The sequence below is a fragment of the Triticum aestivum genome, chromosome 1B (assembly GCF_018294505.1).
Source record: "Triticum aestivum cultivar Chinese Spring chromosome 1B, IWGSC CS RefSeq v2.1, whole genome shotgun sequence".
Lineage (NCBI taxonomy): Eukaryota > Viridiplantae > Streptophyta > Magnoliopsida > Poales > Poaceae > Triticum > Triticum aestivum.
Window position 1 is genome coordinate 568,410,786 of NC_057795.1, and position 20,009 is coordinate 568,430,794.

Genomic DNA, 20,009 nt, shown 5'->3' on the forward strand with positions numbered 1-20,009 from the left:
CGGCGGAAAACAGGTGAAAGACAAAGAAAAAATGAAGAAATAAAGAAAAAGAAAACAAAGCCGATGCAAAACAGTGAAAATACTGATAAAAAGTCACAGAAAGAACAACTAGCGCGCAGCTATAGTATTGGACCGGCCAAATAGCGTCGTACTGCAGGCGAGACTTATTAGGAATCAGTTCAGGCGATACATAGCTCACGCGTGCATAATAGGCACGGCCGGCGATTATCTATTTACTCTTCTAGCGCCGATTACTTCCTCAAAAAAAAACGTGGGTTTCGGTAGATAGTGCACGCCCACTTCCAACGTTAATGTACAGTGAATTAAATGGGTCGGCCCTTTTTAGCTATTCCCAACGAATTTGAATAAAATTCCCTGAGGTTATTTTGGCTGGCTTCTCTGTATTTTTACTTTGGTTTTTTTGGTCGGTTTCTATTTTACTTTTTATTTTTAGGCTTTTACTTTTTCTTTTTAAAATTTTCTATTTGAGTTTTGATTTGTTTCTTCCGAATGGTTTTGGGAAGCTTATGGTCATTTTCATATTTTGTTTTCATTCCTATTTTTTGTTTTTCATTTGCTTTGTTTTACTTCTTTTTAATAGTACTTTTTAAAAATAAAAACTTGTATTAAATTCATTAACTTTCTTTAAATTTCATAATTGTTTTTCAAAACTGCAAACTTATTTCAATTCAATGATTTTTCAGGTTAATAATCTTGTTATATTCGTAATATTTTGCAAATTGGTGAACTTTTTCAAATTAGTGAACCCTTTTCAAATTTGTAGATTTTTTTAATTTGAAAACCGATAACTATTTCTCTTATTTATAACAGAGCAATACGAAAAAGAAAGGCAAGTAAAACACAATAAAGCGAGCGCACACACGTGTGGGCAGTCAGCAAGCAAGCAAAAGGACATGTCCACCCTAAGAGGTGAGCAAGCGAGCCACAAATGGGCACAATTCGCGCGATGGCCTCTTTAGCGTTATGCGTTGATTTGGCGCCGAAAGCGCTGATTAGGAGGTCTTGCGCGCGGCTATGTCTCGCTTTAAGCAATAGGGCACACATTTAGACGCGCCTAAGGAACTACTGTATTTTACAACCTTATTTTTCTTGGAGGCGCGTCTAAATTGTGGACAGCAATAGGGCACACATTTAGACGCGCCTCCAAAAAAAATAATATAAATAACCGGTCAATTGCAGGATGACACACGCTTGCCAAAGAAACAAGAAAAAGTAGTAAGAAAAAATCAAATCAAGGGCAGCAGGAATTAAGCATGAATTTCATAGCAGAGAAACACCAAACATATATAAGTAAGGTTGTATAATTAAGCAGGAACTAAGCACGAGTTTCGATAATTAAGCTGTAATTAAGAACAAGTAGCAAGATTTATTCATTGAGTTAAATAGAGGTAATAACACTAGTGGTGCCTAAACTTGCCATCGATGTTCACTTTGGTGCCTAAACTTGAAAAATACCCGAACTGGTTCTATAACTTGGCAGTATGGTTCAAATACGGTTTGAATCACGTCTAGATATATATGTATTGCTGATTAGACATGCGAGCATGGCGCAGGGCCCACTTGCAGTGCAGGGACATACTGCCATGAAGAGTGTGCGTCTCAATGACCATCGGGTCCCACCTGTCAGTGCACAGTTGAAATAAACTAAAAAATTGTAAAGCTGAGATTCGTACCAGCGACCTATGAGCCACGAAGGACATGCACCAACCAATTGGCCCATGTAATTTTGCTGTCTTTTACGCACTACAAAAATTTATATATCCGATACATCCGTGGTTAAATGTGCTGCAGTTAGTGCACCCATTTTCCACATGTTAGTTTTATTTTATTTTAGAAATTGAAAAATATTCAGGTAGTATATGAAGTGTCCATGCTTTTAGGAAATGCATTTCTAGTTGTAAAAAGTGTTCACTTGTTTTAAAAAAAGTATATGTGTTTGTTAAAAGATATATTTTTGAATAAAAATAAATATTAAAATATTGTCAAAAAATAAACAATGGCATAGTGTTCCTCCAGGATTTTATACATTCTTATATTTAAATTAGCAATTTTTAAACTATACATACATTCATCTAGTTAAAAAACATTATTAAATAACTGACTTTACAATAATATGTAAATATTTTTAATTATATTAACGTATTTGAAAATAAATTTTTTACACATATTAGTTTTGAGACAAGAAGATTCTAGATTTATTTTTATTACCATTACAATAATTTGCAGAAGTTTTAGAACTAATAAATGTGAAATAGAAACTCACACGTCGAAGGGTCACATACAAAAGGAAAAATAACTAATATTTTAAAAAAGGACCACATGATATGTTTTTAAAACATGAATATTTTGAAAATTGATTAACATTTCAAAAATGTATAACTTTTAAAAATTTCAAAATTATTTTATTGCATGTGTGAAACCTTACAAATATTATGAAACCATTTTATTAATTATTTTGTATTATTATAATTTTGTGAATATTTCAAAAAATTGAGGGGCCGTTAACTATTTATTTAATATTGTGACTATAGTTTGAATATTTTTCTAAAAACAAAAAATAACTAGCATGTGGAAAATTGGTCGCACTGATTGCAGTCTACTAGTTCGCTAGGTAAAGGTAAGCGATGCGTTATATTCAACTTACTTCCCCTGGTCATGTGGTTTGCGCAAGTCCTTCGCAGCCCACAGGTCGCCGGTTCAAATCTCAGTTGTGCTTCATTTTTATTTATTTTGGTTGTGCATTGACATGTGGGACCAATGGTCATTTACACGCAATCTTTCCATGCACTGCAAGTGGACCCTGTGCCAGCTGGCATGTCTAGTCAACAATACATACGTATTTGAACCGTATTTGAACCATACCGTCAAGTTATAGAACTAGTTCGGTGTATTTTTCAAGTTTAAGCACCAAAGTGAACATCAATGGCAAGTTTAGGCACCGTTGGTGTTATTACCTCAGTTAAATACGTTGGAGGTGCCTCAACTTGTCTTGCGCGATCAGTTTAGTGCTTAAAGTTGTAAAATACATGGAACCGGTGCTTGAACTTGTCAAACTATGCAAATACGGTGCCTTCATTCGTATCCAGACGTACGTCCAGCCTGCGTGGCGTGCCCACGTGCCGGTGGCCCACCCAGATGTGAGATTTTTTTAGAAACCCCCACATATTTTATTTAATCACATATGGAAGCCTCACAAATTTACGGATTGTGTTGCACGCGCAGACTGTCCACCAGGCTATACTGTGGTTAATAGATATAGACTAACTTTATATATTGCGTTACAATGCAAAATGTAATTTTGAAGCAGCGGCACATTGTGCTCTTTTTCAGAAAGTCAAATAAATGGATTTCTACAGCTAAAAACTCCGGACATTTTTTGTACATGCACACATAGAAGTGCAATATATCCATGTGATTTTTTTTATCAAAATCTGTATTTGTTTGTGAGAGATACAAAAAAGGTAAAATAAATGCAAAATTCAGCATTTTTGCCTGATTTGTTTTCTTCTTTTTTCAGGGTATAATATAACAAAATTTCAAACAAAAAGTTGGAAGTCACCTAGAGCACCTGCATACATTTTTGGTGAAATTTTTAAAATTTGTATGAAACTTTTAAGTGCTAGTTTTAAAAAATTTAAGAAAAAACATGCTCAGTGGCCACCGTGCTCCAAAATTCTGCTTTGGTTGCTATGTACCTCTCAAAAAAATTCAAGTTCTTTTATTATTATTATTTTTCATTTTATTTTTACCATTTTAAAAGAAAATTATAAGAACAAAACTACAACTGCCGTAAACTTCAAGAAAGTGTTAGTGCATTTGAAAATTGTCAACATGTTTTTGGAAAATGTTTCACATGTATTATAAAATTATAACACATTTTTGAAAAATGTTCGTCATGCGTTAAAAAAGTTTACAACATGTATTTTTAAAAGAGTTCAACTTGTGTGAAAAAGTTATTGTGTAAATTATCCTTACATTTATACAAACACAATTGACATTTTTTATTCTTAAATTTAGACAATAATTCCTAATATAGGTTAAAATATTTAAATCCAGATAAATTAAGTTCATGTCTCCCTCTTCGAAGTACAATAATGAAAATGAAAGAAGTATTTAAAATATAAAATAATAGCATATTGATAATTGTAATTTTTCATATGGGAAAATTTATATGTTATGAAACTAAATAGGAACTTGGAAAAAATAAAAATAAGAAAATTGCAGAGCGATACATGGTTTGTATAGCTTTCTAGGTAGGAGTTGAATTTGAAGCATAGTCCGTCCGTCTGGCCAGATCGTGCCGATGTTATGGAGTTTTCTTTTCATGTTATTTCTCGCTATCATACAGTGTATTTGATGGCTTTTATATTGAGTAAATAAAAATGAGGGTTTTTTTGTAAAACATATTCATGCGTGGGCCACCTGGGACCTGGCGCCTCTTAGCCACAGTCACGTTTGTACGCCATGCTGGACGTACATCCGGATACGAATGGAGGCGCCGTATTTGCACGGCCGGATAAGTTCGAGCGTAGTTTCACGTGTTTTGCAACTTTAGACACTAAACTGACCGTGAAGGACAATTCATTTATGGGAATTATACTGTATATTCATTCTATCGAAACAACCCCTGCTAGGATACCATGTTAGTTGAGAACTCGTTTAAGTAAGGCTGATTATGCCCCCGAGTTTGGTTGCAAACCGTAACAACTCTTGGGTTACCGAAAACTGGTTGTTTTGCGTTTGGGGAATAACGAATAATAGTCATTTTTACAAAACCTTGCTTCCCGTGAACACCTCTCGTCATACTGGATTCCAGCTATTACAACAGCAGCAGCTATTTCTGATTCTATAAACGGTCTAGCTCCGGCAGAAGCAAGCCTCAAACACGAACTGAGTACCCAAAGATGCCCCATATAGTGAGGTCTCGGCATTGGTGAGAACATGGGGCTCTTCCTCAAGGTTGAGGACGACCTGAAAGCAGCAGTAACATGAAGGGTTCGATTGTGATCTTGTGGCCTCAAAGATAAGTCAGAGATGAAATTCGATTTAATGCTCCTGTCTCAACCAAACTACTACTAATCGCTGCTGCCCAACGGCCAGCGCCTATGGGTTGCTAGCCGCAACGACGTCAAATTTCAGTTTGGGGCTAATAGTTTTGGAATTTCTCTTCTGTAACAAAAAAAATCAAAGAAAAACCATGAAGTAATAAGCTGACTGGGGTCAAAGTAGCGCCTCTTTTCACCGTGTTCTGAGGAAGTACAGGTTCAAGGGCATCGGTAACAAGATTCAATTTGGGGTACATTTGAAGGGCTGCAATGCTGCAGCCAGCAGATGACATGGCCCCCCAGACTGTAGGAAAAATCAGTGCTGTGCGGCAATTATATTTAGGAAAGAGGATAAATTGTTAATCAGTGAAAAATAATAAACATATGATCAAACTTTGTTCTGTCGATTCTGAGAGTTAGGCTACATAAGCTCTGAACTGATATGCCACCTTGATGAATCTACATTTGCTAAGCAACAACACTTGATGCAGACATCAGCCAAACTGAAATTGTAAAAAAATATACAGAGCAGTGCTAGAGTACCGGAAACTTGGATTATATATGTATAGTCCCCCAACTTAAACTGATCAGACAGTCTACAAACTTCTTGGATGCAGTTCTACCACTTTGTGTAGAATACTTGGATGTTGACAAACTTCTTGGATGCAGTTCTACCACTTTGTGTAGAATACTTGGATTGCTTCAATCTCAGATGAGCAGGACCACACCTCCAGGGTTGTTCTCATCGTATGGTTCATAGGGACAATCATCATCGTCCGAGTCCTCCTCATCATCAGAGCCCAACTCCACATATTCTTTCTGGACCTCGACGTAGCCCCTAGTGAGCAAATCGACGCGGATCTTGTCCATGAGCCCGACTTTGTCTCCGTCCTTCCTGTTCTTGACCTGACAATGCTCATCAAGGAACTTCTTCCTTTCATGGATCCACCCTAGAGGGAACACCCCGCCGGCGTCGGCGCCCAGGATTTCGTCGACGGTGGGGACCATCGGGAGGGACAAGAAGAAGCGTATGTCGAAGTCACTCATCCGAACCATGCCTGGGGCGGCGACGGAGGCCGCCTCGGGCTTGGACTCCTCCACGATCCTGTCAATTGCCACTTCCAACTGCTGCGCAGGCAACGCCTTCGACTCGGGGAAGGTTAGCAGGGTTGCTTTGATTCTCCGCCGCAGCTCTGCTTCGTCTTCTACTAGGTCGACCGCCATGGTGGGTCGGCCCGCCCAATCGACGGCCCTCCGCTGCCCCGAGGACGCCGCCGCCTGCGCCGGGAACATGTTCAGCGCCTCGCATACCCCGGCCGACTTCCTTTTGGCGGGGCATGCCTTCAGCGGAACTTCCCCGCCGGTCACCTCATCCTCCGGCGCGTCCTCCACCAGAATATGATGTTTTGTGGTGGTGCACGGCCTGAGCGAAAGATCGCCCTTTCCGCCGGTCGCCGCCGACATATGTTGTTCGGTGGTGGTGCACGGCCTCAGCGAAAAACCGCCGGTTGCTCGTCGCTGCCTACTAGTGGAACCCTTCTTATCGGCCATCGGTGGGATCGCCTGATTCCTCGCCGCCGAACGATTGTGGGGATTGGGGATCGGGGATTGAGGAGTAGTAAGCAATACGCGAACCCTAGTCCAGACCGAGTCGGGATCTCCAGTCCAGTCCTTTCCGGACCAGATTGGGGATCGCCAGTCTAATGTGATCTCAATCTGTAGTGTGACTACCCCATATGTGTTTAAACTTTTGTAGGCAGCATTTGAGGACGGGAACCCAAACTACGGTGATGGGCAAGAGAAAGTTGATGCGGTCATAGCTGATCTTCTCCTGATCCAGGAGTTGGATAAGAATCCCCGTGTACCAAAAGATGTAAGTTTCTTGTTATTAAACATGTTGTATCTACTTGAATGAATTTGCTGTTTCAGCAGTTCTCTGGATCGGTTCAAACTGAATAACGTAGACTTGTTATCCTCATTTCAGGTTGCATAAATTAGATTTGTGACAGGAAGTAGTTTGAAGCAATAGAATTTTTATTGATAGATGAATTTACTGATATTGGTATTATCGATAGTTATTTTTGTACAAAAGCAGATTAGTGTTTCCAGCCATGGCAGACTTTCTCGTAGAACAATCAATCATTGAGCAATCATCACATTTAGTCATGCCTGAATCACATACAACACTAGGTGATTGTTGCAGTCTCGTGTTGTATGGGGTAGTCATAAAGTGATAGGCATAGCTTTCATTGTGAATGTCTACTTTCTCTAGTAATGTTTGTGAGGTTGTTAGATTTCAATTGTATAGACAAGACCGAAATGGGATGTGTTGCAAGTTGCAGGAGTTGTATCGTTACAATGTGCTCCCCGAGGAGCTCACTGCACTAGGGCCAAGGGTCAGAGAATTGGGTGATGACATGTACGAAGCTCTTGGGCTCTCTTCTATGGACAGACGCAGGTATTATTATTTACAGTGTACAAATAACTCTCAATATCGATCGTTGGATTTTTTCAATCAGATGGTTCACATTGCTTTGCTGCAACTCCAAAATGTCATCGTGCCACATTATGTAGTTATATACCGTTGGATATGGCAATCCTAGGGCTGAAATGCCTGGTCTTCGCATTGACCCCTACCACTTGCCAGCCTCCTGCATGCACAGATGGCACTCCCATCATGGAAGAAGCCACACAGCATGCCAGTACTTGTAGTAATTTTTTAATTGAATTGAACTTGACACAAAGCTGTACTGAGCATGGGACTCATCTTCTGTCAGGTGGACTCACGTTTCTTGCTCTCTCTCCCTTCCTTCCTTCCAGAAGTCTCCACAAGAGTCTGTACAAACCATGGGATAGAAAAAAAGTTCCTTTGCCTCATGCATCTAGGCCTCTAGAGTACAAAAGGGAACGATACAAGGCTGCATGCTAAAGTCAAATTATTTTCCCGCATACATATAAATCACACTAGTAAAAAAAGGGTCAAATGTGAGACACATTAGTCCCGGTTTGTAACAGAACCGGCACTAATGTGTCCATTAGTGCCGGTTCCAATGGCTAGCCGGGAGGAGCTCTTTAGTACCGGTTCGTGGTAAACCTTTAGCACCGGTTCGTGCCACGAACCGATACTAATGAGAGTGGTGGCAGGATGTTGTCAGAGTGGGGCCCTTCCAGCACCTTTAGTACCGGTTCGTGGCACGAACCGGTACTAAAGGTCGTCCTATATAAATCCGTCGTCCACCCGCACTCTGTTCTTCCCCCTTTCCCCTCTCCCTCTCCTCTGTTCTTCCCTTCTTCCTCTCGAGTTCATCACAAAATTTGCCCCAAATTTGTCAAGATTTGCAGGCCATCATCCATTCAAATGATCACCAAGGTTAGCAACTTTGTCCTTTCATCTCTCATTGCTAGATTAGCTCTTGCATTGGTTTATATAGTTATTAATTATGGGTTTTAGTAATTTGGGAGGAATTATATGTGGTAGTATTTGATTTATATGCAATTTGAGGTCAAAATAAACTTAGTTTGCATATGTAGGTGTGGTTTACTTAGTGCCTTCTAAATCTCCGTCGTAACCACCGTCGATCGCCCGCACCGTCCCGTCGTCGGCACCACCTTGTGGTGAGCCTCTTGTTCATGAAATTTTATATAAAAAATTGATGTTTGTGTGATTTGGATATATAGTTACTCATATAATAATTATCTTACCCGTGCGTTGTTTGTTATACATAGTGCCATGGTTTTGATATCCGTCCCCGTCGGCCCTCGTCCTTGTTATGATTCGGATGTGGTATATTCTCTTTTAAAACTATTTGTTGCATTTCGTGTTTATGACAAATTATGCCCATCAAGTTGACATAGATATTTTTATCTAGGAGGTATGTGAACCGGAAATTCCAACCGACCCTATTGTCGAGAGGTTAAATTTAGTTGAAAGAGAAAACGAGTACTTGAAAGAAAAATTGAAAAGAATTGAGGGGGAGAAGATGGAATTGGAGTTGCATGTTGCCGATGTCGTCGATGATCACAAGATCAAGATGGAGAAAATGCGCTTGAAGATTAGAAAGATTAGAAAATATGCCATCGATAGTGAGGCTTGGTATCATTATGCTGTTGGATCAATTGTTACCTTAGTTGTGATCTTGATCGCATTTGTTGTTGCATTTAAATGCTTTAGCTAGAGAGTTATTTGTTTGTTGCATTTAAGTGTTGTATGAACTTTATGTATGAACTTGTATTAATTTGGTCTATTCTGTGTTGTGTAATGAAGATGAGCCGGCAATGGATGTACGATGACCGATGCTCTCCCCAGTTTGTTGAGGGCGTGCATACTTTTCTGCTTGCGGCTGAGGCAAACAAGCGGGCGGATGGTTTTATGCCTTGTCCATGTGCTGGCTGTAAGAATGGTCGCAATTACTCTACGTCAAGAACCATTCATGTCCACCTGTTTGAGTCCGGTTTCATGCCCCACTATAATGTTTGGACCAAGCACGGAGAAAGAGGGGTTATGATGGAAGACAATAAAGAAGAAGAGGACGACGACAACTATCCTGGCCATGGGTTCCCTGAATATGATGATACAACAATGGGGTAAGAAGCTGAGCCGGTAATGCGGGAAGAAGCTGAGCCGGCAATGCGGGAAGAAGCTGAAGAAGAGGCATCAGATGAGCCCGTTGATGATCTAGGTCGGGCCATTGCCGATGCAAAGAGAAACTGCGCAAGTGATTTGGAGAAGAAGTTGCAGCGCATGTTAGAGGATCACAAAAAATTGTTGTACCCGAATTGCGTAGGTGACAAGAAAAAGCTGGGCATCACACTGGAATTGCTGCAATGGAAGGCAGAGAATGGTGTATCTGATAAGGGATTTGGAAAGTTGCTGGTAATGATAAAGGATATGCTTCCAAAGGATAACGAATTGCCCGAGAGTACGTACGAAGCAAAGAAGGCTGTCTGCCCTCTAGGGTTAGAGGTGCAGAAGATACATGCATGTCCTAATGATTGCATCCTCTACCGCGGTGAGTACGAGGATTTGAACGCTTGCCCGGTATGTGGTGCATTGCGTTATAAGATCAGCCGCGATGAGCATGGTGGTGTCGAGGGCGAGCGCCCCAGGAAGAAGATTCCCGCCAAGGTGATGTGGTATTCTCCTATAATACCACGGTTGAAACGTTTGTTCCAAAACAAAGAGCATGCCAAGGCGATGCGATGGCACAGAGAAGACCGTAAGAAAGACGGAAAGTTGAGAGTACCAGCTGACGGGTTGCAGTGGAGAAAAATCGAAAAAAAGTACGGGAAGGAGTTTGCAATGACGCAAGGAGCATATGGTTTGGTCTAAGCGCAGATGGCATTAATCCTTTTGGGGAGCAGAGCAGCAACCATAGCACCTGCCCTGTGACTCTATGTTTGTATAACCTTCCTCCTTGGTTGTGCATGAAGCGGAAGTTTATTATGATGCCAGTGCTCATCCAAGGCCCTAAGCAACCCGGCAACGACATTGATGTGTACCTAAGGCCATTAGTTGAAGAAATCTTACAACTGTGGAACGGAACAGGTGTACATGCGTGGGATGAGCACATGGGGGAAGAATTTGACCTAAATGCGTTGCTGTTCGTGACCATCAATGATTGGCCTGCTCTCAGTAACCTTTCAGGACAGACAAACAAGGGATACCGCGGATGCACGCACTGTTTGGATGATATCGACAGTATATATTTGAATAGTTGTAAGAAGAATGTGTACCTGGGACATCGTCGATTTTTTCCGAGCAGGCATCCCGTAAGAAAGAAAGGCAAGCATTTCAAAGGTAAGGCGGATCACCGGACGAAGCCTCGCCACCGTACTGGTGCTGATGTACATGATATGGTCAAGGATTTGAAGGTGATATTTGGAAAGGGTCCTGGCGGACAACCTGTTCCAAAGGACGCTGACGAACGCGCACCCATGTGGAAGAAGAAATCTATATTTGAGACCTGCCATATTGGAAAGACCTAGAGGTCCGCTCCGCAATCGACGTGATGCACGTGATGAAGAATCTTTGTGTGACCCTGCTTGGCTTGTTGGGCGTGTATGGGAAGACAAAATATACACCTGAGGCACGGGAGGACCAGCAACGTATGCACGGAGAAGACGGCATACATCAGGGTCATGCAAGCTACGCTCTTACCAAAGAAGATAAGGAAATCTTCTTTGAATGCCTGCTCAGTATTAAGGTACCGTCTGGCTTCTCGTCGAATATAAAGGGAATAATAAACATGGCAGAGAAAAAGTTCCAGAACCTAAAGTCTCATGACTGCCACATGATTATGACGCAACTGCTTTCAGTTGCATTGAGGGGGCTTCTACCGGAAAACGTTCGATTAGCCATTGTGAAGCTATGTGCATTTCTCAATGCAATCTCTCAGAAGGTAATCGATCCAGAAATCATACCAAGGTTACAGAATGATTTGGTGCAATGTCTTGTCAGTTTTGAGTTGGTGTTCTCACCATCCTTCTTCAACATCATGACGCACGTCCTAGTTCACCTATGCGAAGAGATTAACGTTTTGGGTCCTGTATTTCTACACAATATGTTCCCCTTTAAGAGGTTCATGGCAGTCTTAAAGAAATATGTTCATAACCGTGCTAGGCCGGAAGGAAGCATCTCCCAGGGCCATCAAAATGAGGAGGTCATTGAGTTTTGTATTGACTTTATTCCTGACCTTAAGCCGATTGGTGTTCCTGAATCGCGGCATAAGGGCAGACTGGATGGAAAAGGCACGCTAGGAGGGGAACAAATAATATGTATGGACGGACATTCTCTCACTGAAGCACACTACACAGTTCTACAGAATTCCGCCTTGGTGGCTCCGTATATGGATGAACACAAGAATTTGCTACGCTCCAAACACCCGGAGCGGTCTGATGACTGGATTACACGTGAACAAACCAGGAGTTTCGCCAGCTGGTTGCAGACACGTACCATGCATGACACCTCTATTGAAGATGACCTGTACTTGCTGTCTCAGTTACCATCTTTGAATATAATGACTTTCAAAGGGTACGAGATAAATGGTAATACATTTTACACGATCGCCCAAGATAAGAAGAGCACCAACCAAAATAGTGGTGTCCGCTTTGATGCAGAAACCAAGACGGGAAAGGAAACATATTATGGTTCTATACAGGACATATGGGAACTTGACTATCGACGTGGTTTAAAGGTCCCTTTGTTTCGGTGAAAATGGGTCAATATGACACGAGGCGGGGTAACGGAAGACCCGCAGTACGGAATGACAACAGTGGATCTCAACAATCTTGCGTATGTAGACGAACCATTCATCCTAGCCAATGATGTGGCACATGTTTTCTATGTGAAGGACATGTCTACCAAGCCAAGAAAAAGAAAAGATAAGGAAGCGAATGCATCATACGATGAGCCAAAGCGGCACATAGTTCTTTCTGGGAAGAGAAACATCATGGGAGTGGATGACAAGACAGACAAGTCAGAAGATTATGAAAAGTTTGATGAAATTGTTCCATTCACAGTGAATATTTACCCGAGCATCCCATTAAATGATGAAGATTTTCCATGGTTACGGCGCAAAGGGACACACGCGAAGAAAAAGTTTCACACCCAAAGATCTGGGATGTGATCGGCTTCACTAGCTATCATCACTTTCTTCTGCGTTTCGCACCGAGAGGGGAATCTCTGTAATAGTTAGGATAGTTATGTGTTTTGGCATTTGAAACGCGAAGAAATTTTATGTGCAAACAAATTCACACTAATTTCAAATAATTCAAAATTTAAACTATTCAAATTTGAAAACTACGGGCACTAACAGAAAGTTTGTAATTTTTTGTACCTAAAGAGGCTGTGTCAGCCTCCGGTCAGGCTATGGCCCCACCATCACCATTTAGTGCCGGTTCGTACCACGAACCGGTACTAATGAGGTTGTGTCAAGTAAGGTTGGGGCCCCACGAGCACCTTTAGTACCGGTTCATGGATGAACCAGACGTAAGCTGTTTTTTAGTCCCACCTCGCGAAGTGAGAGGGACTAGGAGCGGTTTATAAGCCCTGAGTGCAGAGACGATGAAGAAGAGGATCAATGCTCACGTTGCTTAGCTTCAAGCCTTCAGGAATACGGTAGACTACACGGAGCTATGCGCAGTGCAGTTTACACTATTCCGAAAGGCTTGAAGCAAATTAATGAGCATTGCACCTCTTTTTTATTTTTAATAACTTATTACAACTCCGGACTTCTTCTGTTATGGCAAAAACTAATTGCACATCGACATTTCTTTTTTTTGTTATAACTCCAGACTTTGACCATCAAGTTTTGCAAAAAAGAAAAAATAGCAGAAAAGAAAGAAAAACTATAGCTGAAAAAAAACTATATAAAAAAACTACTCAAAAATAAATAGAAGAAAATAAATATAGCAGAAAAGAAAAAACTACTCAGAAATAAATAGAAGAAAAAATAAAGTAGAAAAGAAAAAAAATTATATTTGCTATTTTTCAATCATTTACAAAATGACCGTGAAATTGAAAATCACTACAAAATGAACTCTGAAAATGTTGAATTTTGGCAAACTAGATGAAAAACTACTAACAAATAAATAGAAGAAAATAAATATAACAGAAAAGAAAAAACTATAATAAAAACTACGCAAAAATAAATAGAATAAAATAAAGCAGAAAATAAAAAAACTATAAAAAAAATTGGGGCGCTGCCGTGTGGGCCTGATAGGCCACAGGTGTGTAATTACAAGCCTTAAAGGCCCAGCAGACTCACAGGGCAGCGCGCAGAGTTTAGGCCCACAAGCCTGCTATATAGAGGAGTTCGAAGTGGTAGCCGCGGCTGGGTTTATAAACCAGTGCGGCTGCCCTTCGCCCGACGAAGTGGGACTAAACTTTGGGGTGGCAGCGCGAGGCCTTTAGTAACGGTTGGAGCCACCAACCGGTACTAAAGGGGGGGCCTTTAGTACCGGTTTGTGCCACCACCCGGTACTAAAGGGGGTCGCTTCTCGCCGCTTGGGCTGACCAAAACTGGCCTTTAGTACCGGTTGGTGGCTCCAACCGGTACTAAAGGTGCCTTCTATATATACAACACTTCGAAAATTTCATTTCCCCTCTGTTTCTTCCTCTGTTTCCGTCGTCTCTGTCGCCGTCGCCGCCCCCGTCCCCGTCGCCGCCCTCATCTCCGTCGCCGCCCCGGGCCCGTCCCCGTCGCGCCGTCCCCGCGTCGCCGCCCCGGCCCGTCACCGCCCCCGGCCGTCGCCTCGCTGTCGCCGTCGCCCCGCTATGAGCTCTCCCCCTCTAACCCCTCTCCCTCGCCCCCGGCGGCCACCATGGGCGCCGCCCCTCCCCGAGCCCATACACACACACACACAAGCATGATGAACACACACACACACATATGTATGAATTAATGCTTAATTAGTTTAATTAGTTTTTGCATGTTTAATTAGTTTAATTAGTTTAATTAATACTTATTAATGCTTAATAAGTATATACGTATTTTGTATGTTTAATTAGTTTAGATTATTTAGATTATTATTTTTTCACTATTATATATGTATGAATGCATGTTAGATGGATATAATTAGTGTTTAATTAGTATGGAAATTTTTTATATAATGTTGTTTTTCAGTTTTTTAATGGATGTATAGAAGTTGTGTTTTCTGTTTTTAGTGTTAGATGCTTAATTAGTATGAAATAGTATATAGATTTTTGAAATAGTAGAAATGTTAGAAATTTTAGTTATCAAAATCCAATCATTAAAAAATATTACTTTTTGCGGGCATATAGCTAGTATTTGTTCTTGACGATGCCCGGCCCGCATCCTCGCCGTCGACCTGTCCGTGACGATGTCCAGCCGACCCATGTCCGGGACTGGGCTCCGCCGGGCTGGCACTGGGAGGTGCTGCCTGGAGGGGCGCGCCGCTTGATGAGGAACCCGGCCCCGGGTCCCCTCGTCGACCCTGATCTCGTTTGGTGGCGTTCGTGTTGGCCAGTTTCGGTGCGGAGGGACCCGGCCCCGCCGGAGGTGGTACGTCGCCATGTCAGGGAGAAGGACGATCACGTCCATCGCTACATGGTTGCGTTAGAGGGCGGCAGGTTCTCCAATACCTGGCAGTATCTTCGGGGATCTCACTTCAGCTATGATCCTGTGAGGGTTCCTTCTCTTTGGGTGTCCACCGCCCGCGCCGCAGGAACCGCGAGTGTCCTAGATTCTTCTGTAGTATTCGATCTTTAATTAGCTAGCCAGTGATGTACTATTCAATATTATATATTATTCGAGACGATATATTCGAGATTATATCTATTATTCTAGACGAAGTATTCGAGATTATATCTATTATTCGAGACAATGTAATTTGAATACTAAATTGTTTTATATTTCTTTTGAATTAGTTAAATAAAAGCTATGGCAGACAATACCGACAGAGAGGGAGAACAGACCATGTTCAATATGATACGCGGGCCAGATGATTATCAGAATGAAGAAGATTATGACGGCTCCGAATTTCTAAACAACACCGGAGAGGGTGATATGATATTCGATCGCGACGACCGAATTGATGAAGTCATGAACTACGATTATGACGATGACGAAGAACATATTGATCCTGAAACAACAAAGACCGGCGAGGTATATATATTTATATAAGCAGGTATCTGGTGATCATCACATGTTTTAAATGACTTGAAGATATATTAACGAATCGATCTTTGTTCTTTCAGCCATCCGGATCGAGCAAATCTTCAGGCAAAAGGATGAAACGAGGCCCGAACAAAAAGTTGAAGGAGGGCGTAAAGTACAATATCGAGGCAGTCAGACCTAATGGCGAACCATTAGCGCCTAAGAAGATTGCGGACAAGTTCGTTCGTCAGTGCGGAGTTCTTGTGAAGGACCAACTCCCGATCTCCCTTCAAGAATGGAGAGAGCCAGCAAAAGACAAAAGACAAAAAGGGAAAGAGGACGCTGCTCCACGTCCAGATGTTACTTTTATCGACAAGAATCAAAAATATCAGCTTTGGGATACTCTCATGGAACATTTTGAAGGAAATATGCCCTAGAGGCAATAATAAAGTTATTATTTATTTCCTTATAATCATGATAAATGTTTATTATTCATGCTAGAAGTGTATTTACCGGAAACATAATACATGTGTGAATACATAGACAAACAAAGTGTCACTAGTATGCCTCTACTTAACTAGCTCGTTAATCAAAGATGGTTATGTTTCCTAACCATGAACAATGAGTTGTTATTTGATTAACGAGGTCACATCATTAGCAGAATGATCTGATTGACATGACCCATTCCATTAGCTTAGCACCCGATCGTTTAGTATGTTGCTATTGCTTTCTTCATGACTTATACATGTTCCTATGACTATGAGATTATGCAACTCCCGTTTACCGGAGGAACACTTTGGGTACTACCAAACGTCACAACGTAACTGGGTGATTATAAAGGAGTACTACAGGTGTCTCCAATGGTCGATGTTGGGTTGGCGTATTTCGAGATTAGGATTTGTCACTCCGATTGTCGGAGAGGTATCTCTGGGCCCTCTCGGTAATACACATCACATAAGCCTTGCAAGCATTACAACTAATATGTTAGTTGTGAGATGATGTATTACGGAACGAGTAAAGAGACTTGCCGGTAACGAGATTGAACTAGGTATTGGATACCGACGATCGAATCTCGGGCAAGTAACATACCGATGACAAAGGGAACAACGTATGTTGTTATGCGGTCTGACCGATAAAGATCTTCGTAGAATATGTAGGAGCCAATATGGGCATCCAGGTCCCGCTATTGGTTATTGACCAGAGACGTGTCTCGGTCATGTCTACATTGTTCTCGAACCCGTAGGGTCCGCACGCTTAAGGTTACGATGACAGTTATATTATGAGTTTATGCATTTTGATGTACCGAAGGTTGTTCGGAGTCCCGGATGTGATCACGGACATGACGAGGAGTCTCGAAATGGTCGAGACGTAAAGATTGATATATTGGAAGCCTATATTTGGATATCGGAAGTGTTCCGGGTGAAATCGGGATTTTACCGGAATACCGGGAGGGTTACCGGAACCCCACGGGAGCTATTTGGGCCATAGTGGGCCTTATGGAAAAGAGAAGGGGCTGCCCTAGATGGGCTGCGCCCCCCCTTCCCCTAGTCCTATTAGGACTAGGAGAGGTGGCCGGCCCCCTCCTCCTCTTTTCCCCTCCGAGGAATCCTAGTTGGACTAGGATTGGAGGGGAATCCTACTCCCAGAGGGAGTAGGACTCTCCTGTGCCTCCCCCCTTGGCCGGCCAGCCTCCCCTCCTCTCCTCCTTTATATACGGAGGCAGGGGCACCTCTAAACACACAAGTTGACACAAGTTGATCCACGTGATCTATTCCTTAGCCGTGTGCGGTGCCCCCTGCCACCATATTCCTCGATAATACTGTAGCGGAGTTTAGGCGAAGCCCTGCTGCTGTAGTTCATCAAGATCGTCACCACGCCGTCGTGCTGACGAAACTCTTCCCCGACACTTTGCTGGATCGGAGTCCGGGGATCGTCATCGAGCTGAACGTGTGCTCGAACTCGGAGGTGCCGTAGTTTCGGTGCTTGATCGGTTGGATCGAGAAGACGTACGACTACTTCCTCTACATCGTGTCATCGCTTCCGCAGTCAGTCTGCGTTGGGTACGTAGACAATACTCTCCCCTCGTTGCTATGCATCACATGATCTTGCGTGTGCGTAGGAAATTTTTTGAAATTACTACGAAACCCAACAGTGGCATCCGAGCCTAGGTTATTTATGTTGATGTTATATGCACGAGTAGAACACAAGTGAGTTGTGGACGATACAAGTCATACTGCCTACCAGCATGTCATACTTTGGTTCGGCGGTATTGTTGGACGAGACGACCCGGACCAACCTTACGCGTACGCTTACGCGAGACCGGTTCCCTCGACGTGCTTTGCACAGAGATGGCTTGCGGGCGACTGTCTCTCCAACTTTAGTTGAACCAAGTATGGCTACGCCCGGTCCTTGCGAAGGTTAAAACGGAGTCTATTTGACAAACTATCGTTGTGGTTTTGATGCGTAGGTGAGATTGGTTCTTACTTAAGCCCGTAGCAGCCACGTAAAACATGCAACAACAAAGTAGAGGACGTCTAACTTGTTTTTGCAGGGCATGTTGTGATGTGATATGGTCAAGGCATGATGCTGAATTTTATTGTATGAGATGATCATGTTTTGTAACCAAGTTATCGGCAACTGGCAGGAGCCATATGGTTGTCGCTTTATTGTATGCAATGCAATCGCGATGTAATGCTTTACTTTATTACTAAACGGTAGTGATAGTCGTGGAAGCATAAGATTGGCGAGACGACAACGATGCTACGATGGAGATCAAGGTGTCGCGCCGGTGTCGATGGTGATCATGACGGTGCTTCGGAGATGGAGATCACAAGCACAAGATGATGATGACCATATCATATCACTTATATTGATTGCATGTGATGTTTATCTTTTTATGCATCTTATCTTGCTTTGATTGACGGTAGCATTATAAGATGATCTCTCACTAAATTATCAAGAAGTGTTCTCCCTGAGTATGCACCGTTGCCAAAGTTCGTCGTGCCCAGACACCACGTGATGATCGGGTGTGATAAGCTCTACGTCCATCTACAACGGGTGCAAGCCAGTTTTTGCACACGCAGAATACTCAGGTTAAACTTGACGAGCCTAGCATATGCAGATATGGCCTCGGAACACGGAGACCGAAAGGTCGAGCGTGAATCATATAGTAGATATGATCAACATAAACGATGTTCACCATTGAAAACTACTCCATCTCACGTGATGATCGGTCATGGTTTAGTTGATTTGGATCACGTAATCACTTAGAGGATTAGAGGGATGTCTATCTAAGTGGGAGTTCTTAAATAATATGATTAATTGAACTTAAATTTATCATGAACTTAGTACCTGATAGTATCTTGCTTGTTTATGTTGATTGTAGATAGATGGCTCGTGCTGTTGTTCCGTTGAATTTTAATGCGTTCCTTGAGAAAGCAAAGTTGAAAGATGATGGTAGCAATTACACGGACTGGGTCCGTAACTTGAGGATTATCCTCATTGCTGCACAGAAAAATTACGTCCTGGAAGCACCGCTGGGTGCCAGGCCTGCTGCTGGAGCAACACCAGATGTTATGAACGTCTGGCAGAGCAAAGCTGATGACTACTCGATAGTTCAGTGTGCCATGCTTTACGGCTTAGAATCGGGACTTCAACGACGTTTTGAACGTCATGGAGCATATGAGATGTTCCAGGAGTTGAAGTTAATATTTCAAGCAAATGCCCGAATTGAGAGATATGAAGTCTCCAATAAGTTCTATAGCTGCAAGATGGAGGAGAACAGTTCTGTCAGTGAGCATATACTCAAAATGTCTGGGTATAATAATCACTTGATTCAATTGGGAGTTAATCTTCCGGATGATTGCGTCATTGACAGAATTCTCCAATCACTGCCACCAAGCTACAAGAGCTTCGTGATGAACTATAATATGCAAGGGATGAACAAGACTATTCCCGAGCTCTTCGCAATGCTGAAAGCTGCGGAGGTAGAAATCAAAAAGGAGCATCAAGTGTTGATGGTTAACAAAACCACTAGTTTCAAGAAAAAGGGCAAAGGAAAGAAGAAAGGGAACTTCAAGAAGAACAGCAAGCCAGTTGCTGCTCAAGAGAAGAAACCCAAGTCTGGACCTAAGCCTGAAACTGAGTGCTTCTACTGCAAGCAGACTGGTCACTGGAAGCGGAACTGCCCCAAGTATTTGGCGGATAAGAAGGATGGCAAGGTGAACAAAGGTATATGTGATATACATGTTATTGATGTGTACCTTACTAGAGCTCGCAGTAGCACCTGGGTATTTGATACTGGTTCTGTTGCTAATATTTGCAACTC